We start from the raw sequence: 15,297 nt of genomic DNA, 5'->3' as shown, positions 1-15,297 counted from the left end.
TGTCCTCAAATTGAATTTCCTTCTCCCCTCTCCCCTGTATTCCTTTAGCCTTCTTGCTTTTATGTATCTCTGTTAGAATTTTTTGCAAGCTCTGTTTTCTAAATAGCAGCTTCTGAAGTTCTTTTTTGAAAATGGAGCTTTGGCATCATTTAAGATAAGAGCCCGGACAGCTGTGGGCCCAGCATTATTGGTACAAATGTTTCAGTGCCCTTTGTGGGGGTGGGGATGGGAATGGGGGAGGGGGGCTCCCTGCACTATGCAAGCCTGGCAGGAAATCTGCAGCCAAGAATGAGTCACTCAGAGTTTTTAATCCCACAAGAGGATGGTTTGAACTTCAACTTTTTTTTTCTTTTACAATCCATCCTGTTGCTGGAATTTAAAGCTCTTTGACTTGTTCTTACTCTTTATATATCCTCCTACACTTTAGATGCCAGCAGGGTGCCCCAAGTGAAGGAAAACATCCAAGATGTAGCGTTGGGCCCAGAGATATCTGGCAGCTGTTTTGAAAGGGCATCAAAACAGAACTTCTGAAGCATCGTTAATTAAAGAGCCTTGAACGGATCTGAAATTTGCACCAGAAAGTAAGCCAGTGAAGAGGAGGAAAGAGGGAGAGAGTTCACATCGCTCCTGCGGAGGTGGTCTTCCTGAGGTGCAGGAACTGAGGGGGGCATCTGACATCTCCGGATACAGTTAATGTTCTGTATTCCATTCCCGTACCGTACATCGCACTTGCACTACTGCTCACTAAATCCAAGCTGCTGAGTCTTTTTTTTTTTGTATTTGTATTAAAAAGGAAAAACATTGAGAGAAATAACCCCAGCATCAAATGTGAAAGGAGATCTCTCACGAAAGACCAACATTATTGCGTGCCCTGGGCAGTAAAAAAGCAAAACCTTGGGAGACTCATTAGGGGAGTAAATCCCAGGAGGGGCTTACTGCCATGTATGGGGTTAGTGTGTCTCGGCTTGGTAGTAAATCCCTAGTGCAGCCTATGGCTCATTGTGATAAATTATAGGAAGTTTAGGAAGGCAACATCTTTAACTGGAAAGTTTTATTGTAGAGCCAAGTCACAAAACGTTCTGGATGGCATTGTAAGTGGTTAGGGTTCTGCTAACATAGTAACATAGTAGTGATGGCAGAAAAGGACCAAAATGACCATCCAGTCTGCCCAGAAAGCTCCTTATGGTAGCATCTGCCACTCCATGCTGGCTATCCCCATCTTTCTCTTAAGAATAGCAATTGCGGCTCCATGCAGTTACCACCAAGCTTTATTATAAGGGTAATAATATTTACAATCAAAACCAAGCAACTGTCAAACCCATTACAAATTACTGCTAACAAAATTTTTATTGGGTGAGGAGCCTTCCTGATAATTCAGACAATGCTGCTTGATGTGCTTTGCTTTTGGACTTGGCCATAAAAGTAGTCCTGTTCTTTTCCCCTTATGTCTGCACATTGGCAGCCTAGACCGTAAATGTCGGGGCCCTGTATTGGTTGTCATCTGAATCCAATTTCCCTTTTTTCCTCCTGCTGTCGAAACAGAGAGCAATGTTGCAGTTGAGTCAAAAGCATCAAGGCTTATTGGTTAAGGGTAGTAATCCCCATGCTTATGTTATGGGTAGTAAATGATGTTCTGTGCAGGTTACCCCCAAGCACCCTTTTCTTCATTTCCATTCTCTAGCCTTTAGGGATTCACAGTGTTTTCCCCCTGCCCTTTGAATTCATTGACTGTTTTCATCCTCACCACCTCCTCTGGAAGGGCATCCAGGCATCCACCACTCTCTACGTGAAGAAATATTTCCTGATATTGGTTCTGAGCTGTTCTCCCTGGAGTTTGATTTTATGACCTCTCATTCTCTGTTTGCTTTCCAATGGAAAAAGTTTGAAGTTTGTCCATCATTAAAACCTTTACAGGAATCTGAAATCTCCCTGCATTACCTCTCTTCCATAGTATACATATTCAGATCCTTCAGCTTCTTCTCGTGTCTTCTGATACAGACCGCACACCAATTTGGTCACCCTTCTCTGGACTGCCTCCATCCTGCCTGTATCTTTTTTGAGATATGGACTCCAGAACTGAATACAGTATTCCAGGTGAGGCCTCACCAAGGACCTGTACAAGGGCATTATCACTTTCTTTTTCTTACTGGTTATTCCTCTCTCTATGATGTGAATCGTTTTTTGACGATTTAAAACAATCGTCAGATATATTTTAAATCGTCAAAAATCGTTAAGGGTCACGATACAATAGAAATTCCCCCGATTTATCGTGAAAAATCATAAATCGGGGGAGGGGGGAGGGCGGGGAAACCCGGCACACCAAAAAAAACCCTAAACCAACCACGACCCTATAAAACGAATCCCTTACCTTCCCCCACCCTCCCGAACCCCCCCAAAACATTTAACGATTACCTGGTGGTCCAGTGGGGGCGCGGGGACCGATCTCCCGCTCTCGGGCCATCAGCGCCATTTTGGCTGCCACTCAAAAATGGCGCCGATGGCCCGATAAACCCCCCCCCCCACCCGACCCTTTCAAAATGACCCCTTAGCTTCCCCCACCCTCCCGAGCCCCCCAAAACATTTTAAAATTACCTGGTGGTCTAGTGGTGGTCCCGGGAGCGATCTCCCGTTCTCGGGCCGTCGGCTGCCACTCATAAAGATGGCGCCGATGGCCCTTTGCCCTTACCATATGACAGGGTATCCGTGCCATTGGCCGGCCCCTGTCACATGGTAGGAGCACTGGCTGGCCGGCGCCATCTTTAAAGATGGCCACCGCCATTGTAAAGATGGCCGCCGCCGTCTTTAAAGATGGCCACCGCCGTATTTAGAGATGGCCGCCGCCGTCGTAAATATGGCTGCCGCCATCTTTAAAGATGGCGCCGGCCATCCAGTGCTCCTACCATGTGACAGGAGCCGGCCAATGGCATGGATACCCTGTCACATGGTAAGGGCAAAGGGCCATCGGCGCCATCTTTATGAGTGGCAGCCGACGGCCTGAGAACGGGAGATCGCTCCCGAGACCACCACTAGACCACCAGGTAATTTTAAAATGTTTTGGGGGGCTCGGGAGGGTGGGGGAAGCTAAGGGGTCGTTTTGAAAGGGTCGGGTGGGTTTTTTTTGTATCGGGCCATCCGCGCCATTTTTGAGTGGCAGCCAAAATGGCGCCGATGGCCCGAAAGCAGGAGATCGGTCCCCGCGCCCCCACTGGACCACCAGGTAATCATTTAAAGTTTTGGGGGGGTTCGGGAGGGTGGGGGAAGGTAAGTGGTTAATTTTAAAGGGTAGGGCCTCACCAAAAAAAAAAGATGTGAATCGGAACCAATTCCGATTCACATCACCCACATCACCCACGATAAGATTTCCCCCCCCCCCCCCTAGCCGAACCCGATCGTTAAGACGATCGGGCACACGATTCACATCTCTACCCAGTATTCTTCTGGCTTTAGCTATTGCCTTATCACATTGGTTTTAGGTATCACTTTGTCATATTGCTTCACTGTCTTCAGATCACCAAACACTGTTACCTCAAGGTCCATCTCTTGGTCCAAGAACTTGAAATTAATATGTTCTCTACTATTATATTTATTAACTTTATTCATAAACATTTGATATTTTGCCTTTTCCTAAAAATAGACTCAAGGAGGATTATGTAAATAATGCATGCATACAGATAAGAGGTAGATTACAAGTAAATGAGAAGGAGGGTACATTAGGTAGAAGTAAGAAAGTAGGTGCATTGGGTATATGTTATGTACAGACTCTTGTTCTTGGTCGAATGCCCTGCCAAGGATTTCCAATACTTCCCTTGAATTAAGATCCTCACAACGTGATTTACTAGATGTCTCCTCCGTACATCATGCTCATCTCGCCACAACTAGAGAGATAGCATTCTCCGTAGCGGTGCCTACTTTATGGAACTCGTTACCTAGAGACCTTAACCTCCAATAATGTAAAAAAATTCAGAATCCTTCTGAAAGGCTTTTTATTGCAGCAGGCTTTTTGTTGATTTTATGTTTTATTTTATCCTTCTGAAATGATTGTTTATTTTATGTTTTTTATTGTTACTATTTATTAATTTTGATTATGTATGTTTTTATTGTAAATCACTTAGGCCTTCATGTGTTAGGCGATTAATACATTTTAAATAAATACAAATACAAATATTGCATATATTTAGTTAAAAAGTAAATTAAACACCAGTTAGATTGGTGTAGTCTGGAACTGGATGCACCTTGTTGGATTCACGGTAAGGGAGACTTCCAGTGGGCAAGTACTAGAAAATGAGTCTCTGATGTGGAATCTAAGGTAAATCCTAGTGAAACAGCCAAGCTTTGACTTTTTTTTCTAGAAGGGTAAAATAACAAGTTTCCAGGTGAAGCACCAGGGGTATCTTGTTTTATATTCTAGAGGCAGTGCAGCTAAATGTGTGATGTCTCATGAATGTTAGTCTAGCTGAAACCATTGGAGGAGAGGATAGAAGGGCCTGTTGGGAAAGCAGAAGTTGGGAAAGATATTCAGGGTCCACTTGTTTTACAGAATGAAGACAAAGTAAAAATGTTTTACATTTTATCTGGCTTTCAGCTGCAAGCTAAGGTAAGTGATGCACAACTGGCGTAAGATCGCCCTTATTAAGAACAAGAGATGATACCATTTTAGGACTCTTGAGGTGAATGAATTTGCAACATAACTGTATAGTATTTCTGTATACTTTCCTTCCAAGTGGTCTGAAAAAAAATCCCTCCCCACAAAGGCAACATATATCAAGAGCAGACCCAATTTAGAAGGTAACACAGTGGCTTCAGTGTACACTGTGTGCTTTTCTTTTCTGTGTAGCAGTGTTCCATAATTACCCTTTGAGACTAGAATGTCCTTTAAGCATTATACTGTGGAAATAGAGATAATTTGTTTCTTTGCTACTGGCGTGGTGGGAATTCCCGTTTCTTCTGTTATATTGCCAAGCTAGATATTATTTGATGTTAGGGAATCTTGTAATTGTCAAAGGACAACAGGTTTCTCTCCCTGCAGCTAAAAAAGAGAAGTAGGAACATCAGAAAAAGAATGAAGTCTCTATGTTAGGTCACTTGCTTTTAAATCAGATTGTAAAGCTACTTCCATTTCAGAGACTACTGCCATTGGACTGCTGTGGCTGAATGATCTTTTGACCCAGAGAGTACAGCTCTAGAAGAGCACGCCACTATCATTCTACTTCTGCTTGACTGATACGCATGACGAAGATGATTTCTAAACCCATTTACTCATTGTTCCACAATGCACATATATTTTGTCACCTGTGGGGGAGGCATTCCTGTGGGGGGGGGGGTAGGTATTTAGGGTGGGATCAGAAAATAATGCTCATAGATCACATTTTCATTCATGCATTATTTTCCACGAAAAGACTACCTGACAAAAAGCAGTTATACATTTTCAATAGTACTTTATATCCATGGCACATTTCAAAGCAAAAGTATGTATACATTTTTGTTTTGAGAATCAGCACAAAGGCTATGGGTAAAAAGTATGCATGGATTCTGTTCCACTGCTGAAAGTATGAAAATTGCCCCCTAAGTCCTTAGGTAAATAGATTTATTAAAATTATTGTTTCATATCAGTTCATTTTCAGACTTTGAAGCAATCTGCATTTTCCAGCACTTGTTTGCCAGCTGGCGTCAACCAGACAAACACTAATTGGTTTCCATACCTTCCCATCCTCTTCAATGCTCTTTCATTCTGCAGACACTTCTGCCAATTCCAGACTCCGTGCTTTCTACCTGGCTGTGCCATGTGCTTGGAATAGTCTTCCTGAACTGGTGCGTCATGCTCCCTCTCTTGCCATGTTTAGATCCCAGCTAAAGACCCACCTTTTTGAAACCACTTTTAAATCTTATGCTTGATTATCTGCTTATAGTCTTGACTAACTTTCTTTTCTTTTAACCAAGATTCTTGTCCTGTATGTTTGTTTTATTAGATTGTAAGCTTTATTGAGAAGGGACTGACTTTTTATATGTTTGAACGTGCTGCATATGTCGTGTAGCGCTATAGAAATATTAAGTAGTAGTAGTAGCAGTAGTAGACATCAATGTGTAGGAGTCCTCTAAATCTGAACTTTCTACATGGTAACAAATAGCACAAGTACCAAGCTCTAGTGTAGGCCTGTTTTAAATTGATTCTCAAACAAAGCTGTGAAAAATTGCATTTTGTGTTGGGCAAGTGCAAAGTCAAAAAATGTATTCTGATTCATTCACTCATTTATTTTTGTAGGTCAAAGTCATTCGCTAAGTTTATACCAAACAAAAAAATAATTTTTTGTTTGTTTGTTTTATTCATTCATTCATTTACCATTGTAGTTAATAGGGGAAGCAATGCAGGCTATTTTGGGCTTCCAAATTGGGATCTTTTAATATTTCTAATGGAACTAGAGGACAGACATCATCAGAAGGGTGAAGGCACACCAACACATCAATACTATGTCAACATGGCACCATAAGTGGCATGAAGAGCCCAAGGATCTGCAATGGGGCAAAATGGTACCAGCAGGGGCAAGAGTTCTCCAAGAAATCATCAAAGGAACAAAATAGCAGCAGGAGTGGCCAAATCACCCCAAGGCTGCAAAAGTGGAGCAAAGGACACCAACAACAGTGACATAATCCTCCTAAGGCTGTATGAGAGGGGTAAAATGGCACCAGTGTGAATTAGAGGCTAAATACGAGTCAACAGTGTTGGAACTTTGGGGATGCAATACAGTGACATACGAGATGTATAAAACAATGAATGAATATTGAAACACTAATTGGATTTTATGGGTGGGTTTAGATTTTATGTGTATGAATGAGTGTGAATGTGGATTTGGGATATTAAAGATATAGGGATATGATATGTGTGTAGAAGATTACAGTATGATATCATGTGATGTAAATATGACATTTCCACAGCTACAAGATGGATGAGGTTTTCCATCTTGGTTGATTAAAGTGTATATTTCATGCATATTGTATAAATGGGTTAAGTGCAATATAGATTAATAAAAATTTGAAGAATATTGTTTTCTGTTGTATGGAATTATACAGATGATGTGAAATGTAAGGTATTGTAGCATTATGTAAATGTATGATATTAATTATTACTGATTCCTATTGTGTGATGATGATGTATCAGTGAGGGGGGATCTAGAATATTCCTCATAGTATTGCACCAGATTGGGCGTGGCAGAGCAATTCCTGGACTTCACATGGAAATTTGCACGTAAATATTTACGCACGCATGTGCGTGCCAGGGTCCCCTACCGCATAACTTTACTTCTGCTATGGATGCTGTGTAAGTAATAAAATAAAGATAAACAAGCAGATTGGCAGGATTTTAAGGGTCAGGGCTAACAAGGCAAAAAGAGAGGCAATTAAACGAGGTGAGTTTGGAAGTCCTATTCCTTACCTGGGGGAACTGGAAACGAACTGGGGGAACTGGTAATGGCGTCGGGGTGCAAGTCTTTTAAAATCCCCCCATTTATGTGGTAGAAGTGGCATTTGCACGCATAGGCGTGTGTCCACTTAAAATTGCATGCACATGTGTGTGCAGTCAGGCTATTTTATAACATATGTGTATATACATGCGTATGTTATAAAATGGCAGCATCCCTAGGCATGGCACAACGATCGCGCACATGTGCGCCCGTGCACTGTTTTAAAAGTTACCATTCCTGGTAAACCTTTAAAGAATTCTAACAGATCAGTAAAGCACGATTTCCTCTTTCCCATTAAATCTTGTTTACCCCTATGCCCTGTAATTTTGTGCTTAACATCATTTTCATAATGTTCAGTGGCCATTTATCTGCCTGACAGTTTGGACCAAAAACAAAACAAGTGTATAAAAATAAACTTCCAAACATATCTTGGAAATCCAGCTGGAGTTTTACAGCTTAAGGCTGGGCATTGTTTCATTTTTGTTGAAAAAATGGACCCTTGAGCTGAGACGAGGTTGACACTACCACCAGGAGAGGGCCCCTGTTGATCCTCGTCGTCAGGACGCAGTACAGGCGAAGAAGACCCAACCAGACCTTCACCTATACCAGCTCTCGTTCCCCACAGGTCGAGCCCTTGGGTACCGGGACAGGCAGGACTTAGGTAGGGGTCTCTCATGGCAAGGAACTAGAGGAAGAAGCTGAAGTGGCATCGGACGAGCAGGAGTCGAGGCAGGCAGCAGACAAATGGAACCAGGAACAGGCCAGAGATCAGGACGGGCAGCGAACATGATCAGTCACACAGGCAGAAGGCCAGGGCAGGCGGAGATCGAGCAGTGTCGGGATACCAGGCAAGAGTCAGGCAGGCAGAGGTCAAGCGGAGTCAGGCAGGCAGGGTCAGAACCAGGAGATCAATCCAAAGAGCCGAGGAGCAAGGCGAGGACTGGAGACAAGGAACGGAACGCTGGAACCAGGAATCAGGAACAGGAAGCAAGGCAGGTATCAAGAATGCAGACAACTCACACTCACGAAGGAGCAGAGCAGGGAGTATATACCCACCCTGCCTGACGTCATCTTTGCAGGCCGCGGGGAACTTTCCCGCCACTGGCCCTTTAAATTTGCAACAGAGGCATGCACGCGCGCGCCTAGGGAGCCGGGTGCGGAGCTCGGCGGCAGCAGCGTGTGGAGGCGCCACGTGAGCAAGCCACAGCTGCGGCGGTCGGCGGCGGTAGCGGGGAGCGGCAACGGGGGGGAAGCAGGAACGGGCCACCTGCCTGGCCAGGTAAGGGGACCTGGTCGGGGTCTTACGCAGCCAGGGATCCTAACAATTTTAAACAGTTTTAAATCATTTTTGCTACAACCTGTGATAAAAAAAAACCATATGATTTATCCCTATCGAATATAATGTTGCAATGTAACACAATTTTCAAAATCTGACATAATAAAAATGGATACATTTAAATTTGATCAAATGTATCAAGTGTAGAAGGTACTTTCTACAAATAAGTGGCATATTAGTCCCCTATTTCTCACAGTTCTTAGATTTAAGGTCAGTAAAATGAGTGGTACATTCATCCTAACCTTGCTATACAGAGAATACTCTCCCTGTGCAATAATACTAAAATATATAATACAATGTTTGGACACAGAATGCATTTATCTTCCAGTATTGTGAATACAGAGTCTTCTGATGACTTTGCTTTGTTGCCATGGACCTTACATAACCGGCTGATTCCCATGAAAGGAAACAGATTTAGTCTGTGTGTTATCAACTTCTGATATTTCTTCACATTAAAGTTGTGCTTGAGATGTGCTCCCAGGAGTTCTTGGGAACCTTCTTTTAAATTATTTTATAAAAATAAATATAGCGAGAGATGATAGAGATAGAGAGATATGTCTCATCAAGTGAAGCAGAGCTGACAAGATCCCCTTGATAAGCCGCTGATAGTGGTGAAAGGCCTCATTAGGATGGCATATATGAACACCCTGTTTCCTTTCCATCTGTTGTCAATAGGAAATATCCTGACTACAAAAAAACAAAAAAAAAAAGCCTAAGAGAGCTTTTAACTCACACCCCTTTTGGATGCTGATACTTAAGAGTCACAGTACACTAAAGACTCATAAATCTGCAGCACACAACATTCAATGTAAAACTATTCACTGACCAAATCAGACCAACTTTTGGGGTTCTGGATAGCTCTAGTGTAGACTTCTGAAAAGCTGCGAACTACTGTGAAAATCATGGGCAACCTTTTGCTGGCATCATACAGAGCAATGGAGTTGTCAGTCGGGAATGTCAGGTTAGAGATTTTTGCACTGAAAGCAAAATGTGCAAAGCTGGAATGTTCACCCTTTGTGAATTATTCATGAAATATACTCCTTCTTTTTTTTTCTTTTTTTTGCCTTAGGTTTACACCCCAAGCTCATAGAAATATAGAGGGAGAAATTCAGCAGGCCAGTGAGCAGGAAAGTCACACGAGTAACTTTACTTAAGTATCTTTTCCATCTGGATCAGACTGCCACAGAATATTCCTGCATAAAAGATACCTGGCAAACCTTAGGAATGATATCAGATATAACCAGACTTGCCTGCCTAAAGTGCAACAGTGGCCCGGGAATGCCTCTGCCTATGCAATACATTTTGTGTACTAGGAAATGGTTTAACAGGACAAAATTTAGCCTCAGGGATGGTAACTTTCAAACCGGTGCACAGGCGCATTTTGGTGCATGTATGCCAGCGCGCGCCCAGATATGCAGTCATTTTATAACTTGTGCACACATATGTGAGCATGGTATAAAATAGCCTGGGCGAGCGCACACTTGCGCATAAATCAGGTTTCTACCGCCTAAGTCGGGGTATTTTAAAACCGGCGTGCGTCCAGATCATGACCAGTTTCACAGGTTTCTCCACCAGTTTGCCCAGTGTTGTGCTAGGTCCTCCAAATCCCCCTTGTTCAATAGCCTGCACTTCCACTTCCACCCAAGACCCTTTAAACCCCTCCAAAATGGCTGGGGTTTTTTTTTGTTTTTTGTTCATTTTTTACAGTTACACCTCCTCCATAACAGAAGTAAAGTTACGCGGCAGAGGATCTGGGTGCACACCAGGGTACATAAGTATCTATGCGCGCATTTCTTGGCTACTCCCAGAAACGGCCACACCTACACAATGCCTCCATTTGAAATCGAGTGAGATGTGCACACAGAGGAAGATATGCACGCATCTGAGCGGTTTTTTAAAATTTGGTCAGCGCACACAAGCCCGACTTGTGCATGCATCCTCTCATTGATGCAAGTGCCAGTCCTTTAAAATCTACTTCAAAGTGGAGGGATATTTTTAACCCTGCAAATTTGTACGAATAACTCCCAAACGGGCTAATTTTTAAAGAAATGAGTGTCATCCCATAAACACACATATCGGTGCACGAGTGGAAAGATGCAGAAATTTTAAATTGTGCTTGAGAGTATGCACATATTATTTAAAGTGCCTTTCCCACAGGTATTTCGGCTAGGGCTTTGGCGGCTTTCAAGTGCATATGCAGGCAGATTTTTAAACATGCTTGCGCAAGGGAAAAATCCAGTTTTTCCAAGAAGTCCACAAGTTTTGTCCAGTTCATGTCAAGGTCTTCAAGAACCCCCTTTAGTTCTTCATCCTGAAAGCCCCCCACTTGACCCCAAACCTAAAACTCGAGATCTCCAGACTTGCTCCTTATCAGGACCAGAAGTAAAGTTACGTGAATAAAAGCTGATGCGCGCCACGGTCAGTTTTTTTAAAATGCAGACTTACACGCGTAATTCTTGGCCCCGCCCTGGAACACCCATGCTCCACCTATTCTCCGCCCCTTTTCTATCCCCTTCTTCTTGACATGTGCACAAGTATTCACAGTTTCTTAAAACATGCATTGCTCGCACAAGGCCTGAATATGCGCATATGTGGCTGTTTTTATGTGAGCAACTCTTTTAAAATCGACTCAAAAGTTAACCATACATATCTTTTGAATACGTACCTCATAATATATATGGTATTTCCAAATTTTTCATGTCAATTTACCATAGCTCCTTGTCATTACGCTAATGGGGTTTTGTGTTTTTGTTAAAACTTTTGTCAGATTTTGATGCTGAAAGATTTTGCATTAAGAAGTCTATATACTAAAGCCTAGCATATAAGTAGAATTATGAATAATGCACTGACCCCTTAGCATGCACCCTAAACTCAGCCAGAACATACATACATTTGAAAATAGTCATAATGAAATGCTCATTATCATCCTATACTCAAAGCCAAATGCAAATTAGTATGAGGACCTCTGGGACAATATCTTAACACCTTCTCCATAGTGGCTGTTAAATATTGGTGTGCCCACAAGACCAGCAGACTACTGATTAACTCTGTGGGAGGCACTGCCCTCAGGGCCTCCCCCAACACATAGACTCTCACCCAAATCCCCCCCCCCCCCCCACGAAGGACCAATCTCCCCTCCACGTTCCCATATCACTGAGGATGAGTACAGCCTGCCTCCTCCCCCCCCCCCCCCATTCCCAGAATGTTGGATGGACACCCCCCTTCTGACCCCACCCGCACTCCTCTGAAATGTTTCCTTACTATTCCAGTCAGGAGGAACAATACAATGCTCCTGCTGGTACCACTGCACATGCCAGTGAATGATGCCATCTAGTGGTGTTTTATCAAGTATTACAGGGTAGAGAGGTTCACTTACCCTCAGGGGGTTCACAGGGGGAATACAGTAGATATCAGGGTGCTGGGGATGTGGCGTGGGGACTGGACCTTCATTGGGGAGGCGAGTTTGAGGAAAATTGGACCTTTGTCAGGGATTCATGGAGATCAACTTCTCATCGAGCAGTGGGGGTTCCAATCTCTATGGGGGGGGGGGGGGGATAAAAATCCCCTGTGTTATTCATCTGTTTTACCTTGGGTCTGTTAGTATAAGCGATGTCAAGATGTAGCTTGTGCACAGCCTATTAAAGGCCCACGTTCCATTTAGCATGTATCTTTAGTATATGTACCTGGTACATCTAGGTGCACCACATACAAAGTGAATTTTTAGCATGCATGTTAAATATTTTAGCTAGAGCATGCTAAAAAATGTTTAGTATGCATTTTAGTACACAGACCTCTATATCCATGAAAACAAAACAACTCCAAATTCTCATGAAATTATTTGCAAAGGGGCAAATTACTTGTCTCATATTGCCAGTGCTGCTGAGTGTCCCAGATTGCCTATAGAGAGCTGCAGAATCTACTGAGGAAATCAGATGAATTTGTCTAAAGCCTGTATAAGAATTCTTCCCTGAAGATGATAGAAGTTACTGGCCCTGGTATGGAACATGGCAGCATCACTCTGAACTTCATTCTTGCTCCATGATGTTGCTTCTTTTTTTGACCATTTCTATACAAGTGGACTGAACAAAGTAGACTGCAGCACTGTTTTCCTTGCTTTCCTAGGAGAAGTAAATTAAATGCTGCTTAGTCATAGAATATTAACTCCCTCCTGTGGTCTAGATATTGTGTTTATGCCTCTTGCCTGGTTTCCCCCCCGAGCCATTTTTAAAGACATCAAAGCCAAGAATCGTCTCCTAGGGACTGACATTTCCACTAGTATTTAATTCTCCCCAGAGTAAGAAAAACTAGTAGACTTTCTTGTGATTAAACTCTTCATTAGGTTTCCCTAAAATGCTCAGTTTTCTCACCCAGGTCATTTTTAGTCCAAGGTCATAACAAGCTTCACATTTTTTTCAGATGCTTTCTTTATGTCGCAGTCCGTGTCTGTTTTGCCAACGAGTGAGTCTGACTCCATCACATAGTGTGCATTCTGAAAAATCTTCAAATAGATTTTCCAGGAAAAAACCAGACCAGCCCTGCTTCTTTTTCACAGATTTCAAATGCTTAGCTGTCCAAAACACATTTACCCATGTATATGTATTGCTGCATCACACTTACAATAGATGTTTGCATGGTCTATTCATACTGAAATTGGTTGTCATTGGACATTTTTTTGTCCTCCGCTGGCATGTAGTTTATTTAAAATTGAGCTCATTGAATAATGTGCCTCTCAGATTAATTAGAGTTTTAAGAGCTGAGAATGTTTCTATGTATGTGTAAATATCTATTTCTCTGCATGTGTGTTTTTGTGTGTGTTTTCTATATCTATATGTATATAGAACAATAATTATATGTACATATATATATATATATATGTATTTATATATACAAACATAAAATAAAGTAGTAAGGATGTTGCAAGGATGTCCTACCTTTGTTACTGTACTTGGCTTCATGGTTGATATGTTTGGCAAGATGCACAGAAAGCATGCTAACTCCAAGTCACACATGGTAATGCTAAGATGTTGACCTATATTATGAATGGTAGCACAACGCACAATTAAGCTCTGGAATTTGTTGCCAGAGGATGTGGTTAGTGCAGTTAGTGTAGCTGGGTTCAAAAAAGGTTTGGATAAGTTCTTGGACAAGAAATCCATTACCTGCTATTAATCAAGTTGACTTAGGGAATAGCCACTGCTATTAATTGTATCAGTAGCATGGGATCTTCTTGGTGTTTGGGTAATTGCCAGGCTCTTGTGGTCTGGTTTGCCCTGTGTTGGAAACAGGATGCTGGGCTTGATGGACCCTTGGTCTGACCCAGCATGGTAATTTCTTATGTTCTTATGTTCTAAGAATATGAATGCTGATTTTGAAAACCATTGTGATCTTATTCCGGAACGATGGTATATAAAATGCCTAAATAAATAAATAAATAAAATAAGATGCTTAGTTCATTGTACCCATCATTAGGTCATGTATTTGGTAACTAAGAAGGAGTTGTGGATGATGATCTATAGAAGACAACTGTAGATAAGTTCTTATTAAAAAAAACCAAAAAACAAGATGCATAATCAACAGGCCTGTTTTTACATCTGCCTGTTAAAAATTCATATGATAACAGCATATTATGGTTTCCTAGGCTTGGAAGAAACTTCTGTTCGGTCTCTGCTTTTTCCATGCACTTGTCCAAGAGCGGCACACGTTTGGCTCACTCGGCTGGAACACACCATATGAATTTAATGAGTCAGATCTAAAAATTGGTGCCAAGCAGCTTCAGGTATGATTGCTTTTGCCAATCTCTTGTATTATAAAATGCTGGTACACAGCTGTGGGCTCCCAAAAGCAATGGCCTGCTTTCAGTAACTCACATTGGCATGGTGATAGTCTTGCCATGTTACTACCAAGAGGATGCAGTCCCACAGTAGATCTTACCAGGGACTTAAAAAAGAATCTTGCTTTATGACATTGTTTTAACTTCATGTTGTAGAGAACATGCTTTGTCTGACAATTAGTGTACCATTAGGCTTGTAAGATATTAATAAAAAGAAGTTCCATGCAGAACTAATGGAGTCCACTAAGCAGAATACGTACACATGTGTTTGCATGTTTCTGTGCATTCCACCCCCCCACCCCCCAAAAAAAAATACCCCTGTCAGGATCCTCTTGAAGCTGCCAGTCTTCTCCTGAAAATTTGGTATGCCTAGGACACAAAACACAAATGTTATTAGTGACACACACAAACACACACATGATGATCTCAGAATCTCATAAACTTTCTGCCTTTCAAAAAATAATCTAAAAATTGCCATATGACTCTACCACCTGAGAAGTGTTATAATCAAAAAATGGTAGGATTGCTTGGCAAAGCCCAACACCAAATGATGTGCCAAAGGGCATGCCTCTTCATGCACAACTTCATTAGTATCTGTCACATCTTCACCTATGTTCTAAGCCTGCTACATCACCTAACAGTGAGTATCTATTCATTTGTTAATCCATTAGTGAGAA

The 15,297-nt window shown here is 42.1% G+C and overlaps 1 pseudogene; it reads left to right on the top strand.

The window, feature by feature from the left end:
- Positions 1-15,297, top strand: part of LOC115089436 — a 1,328,227-nt pseudogene that overhangs the window by 1,279,707 nt on the left and 33,223 nt on the right.

The sequence above is a fragment of the Rhinatrema bivittatum genome, chromosome 4, assembly GCF_901001135.1.
Source record: "Rhinatrema bivittatum chromosome 4, aRhiBiv1.1, whole genome shotgun sequence".
Classification (NCBI taxonomy): domain Eukaryota; kingdom Metazoa; phylum Chordata; class Amphibia; order Gymnophiona; family Rhinatrematidae; genus Rhinatrema; species Rhinatrema bivittatum.
This window is presented reverse-complemented; position numbering and strand designations above follow the sequence as displayed.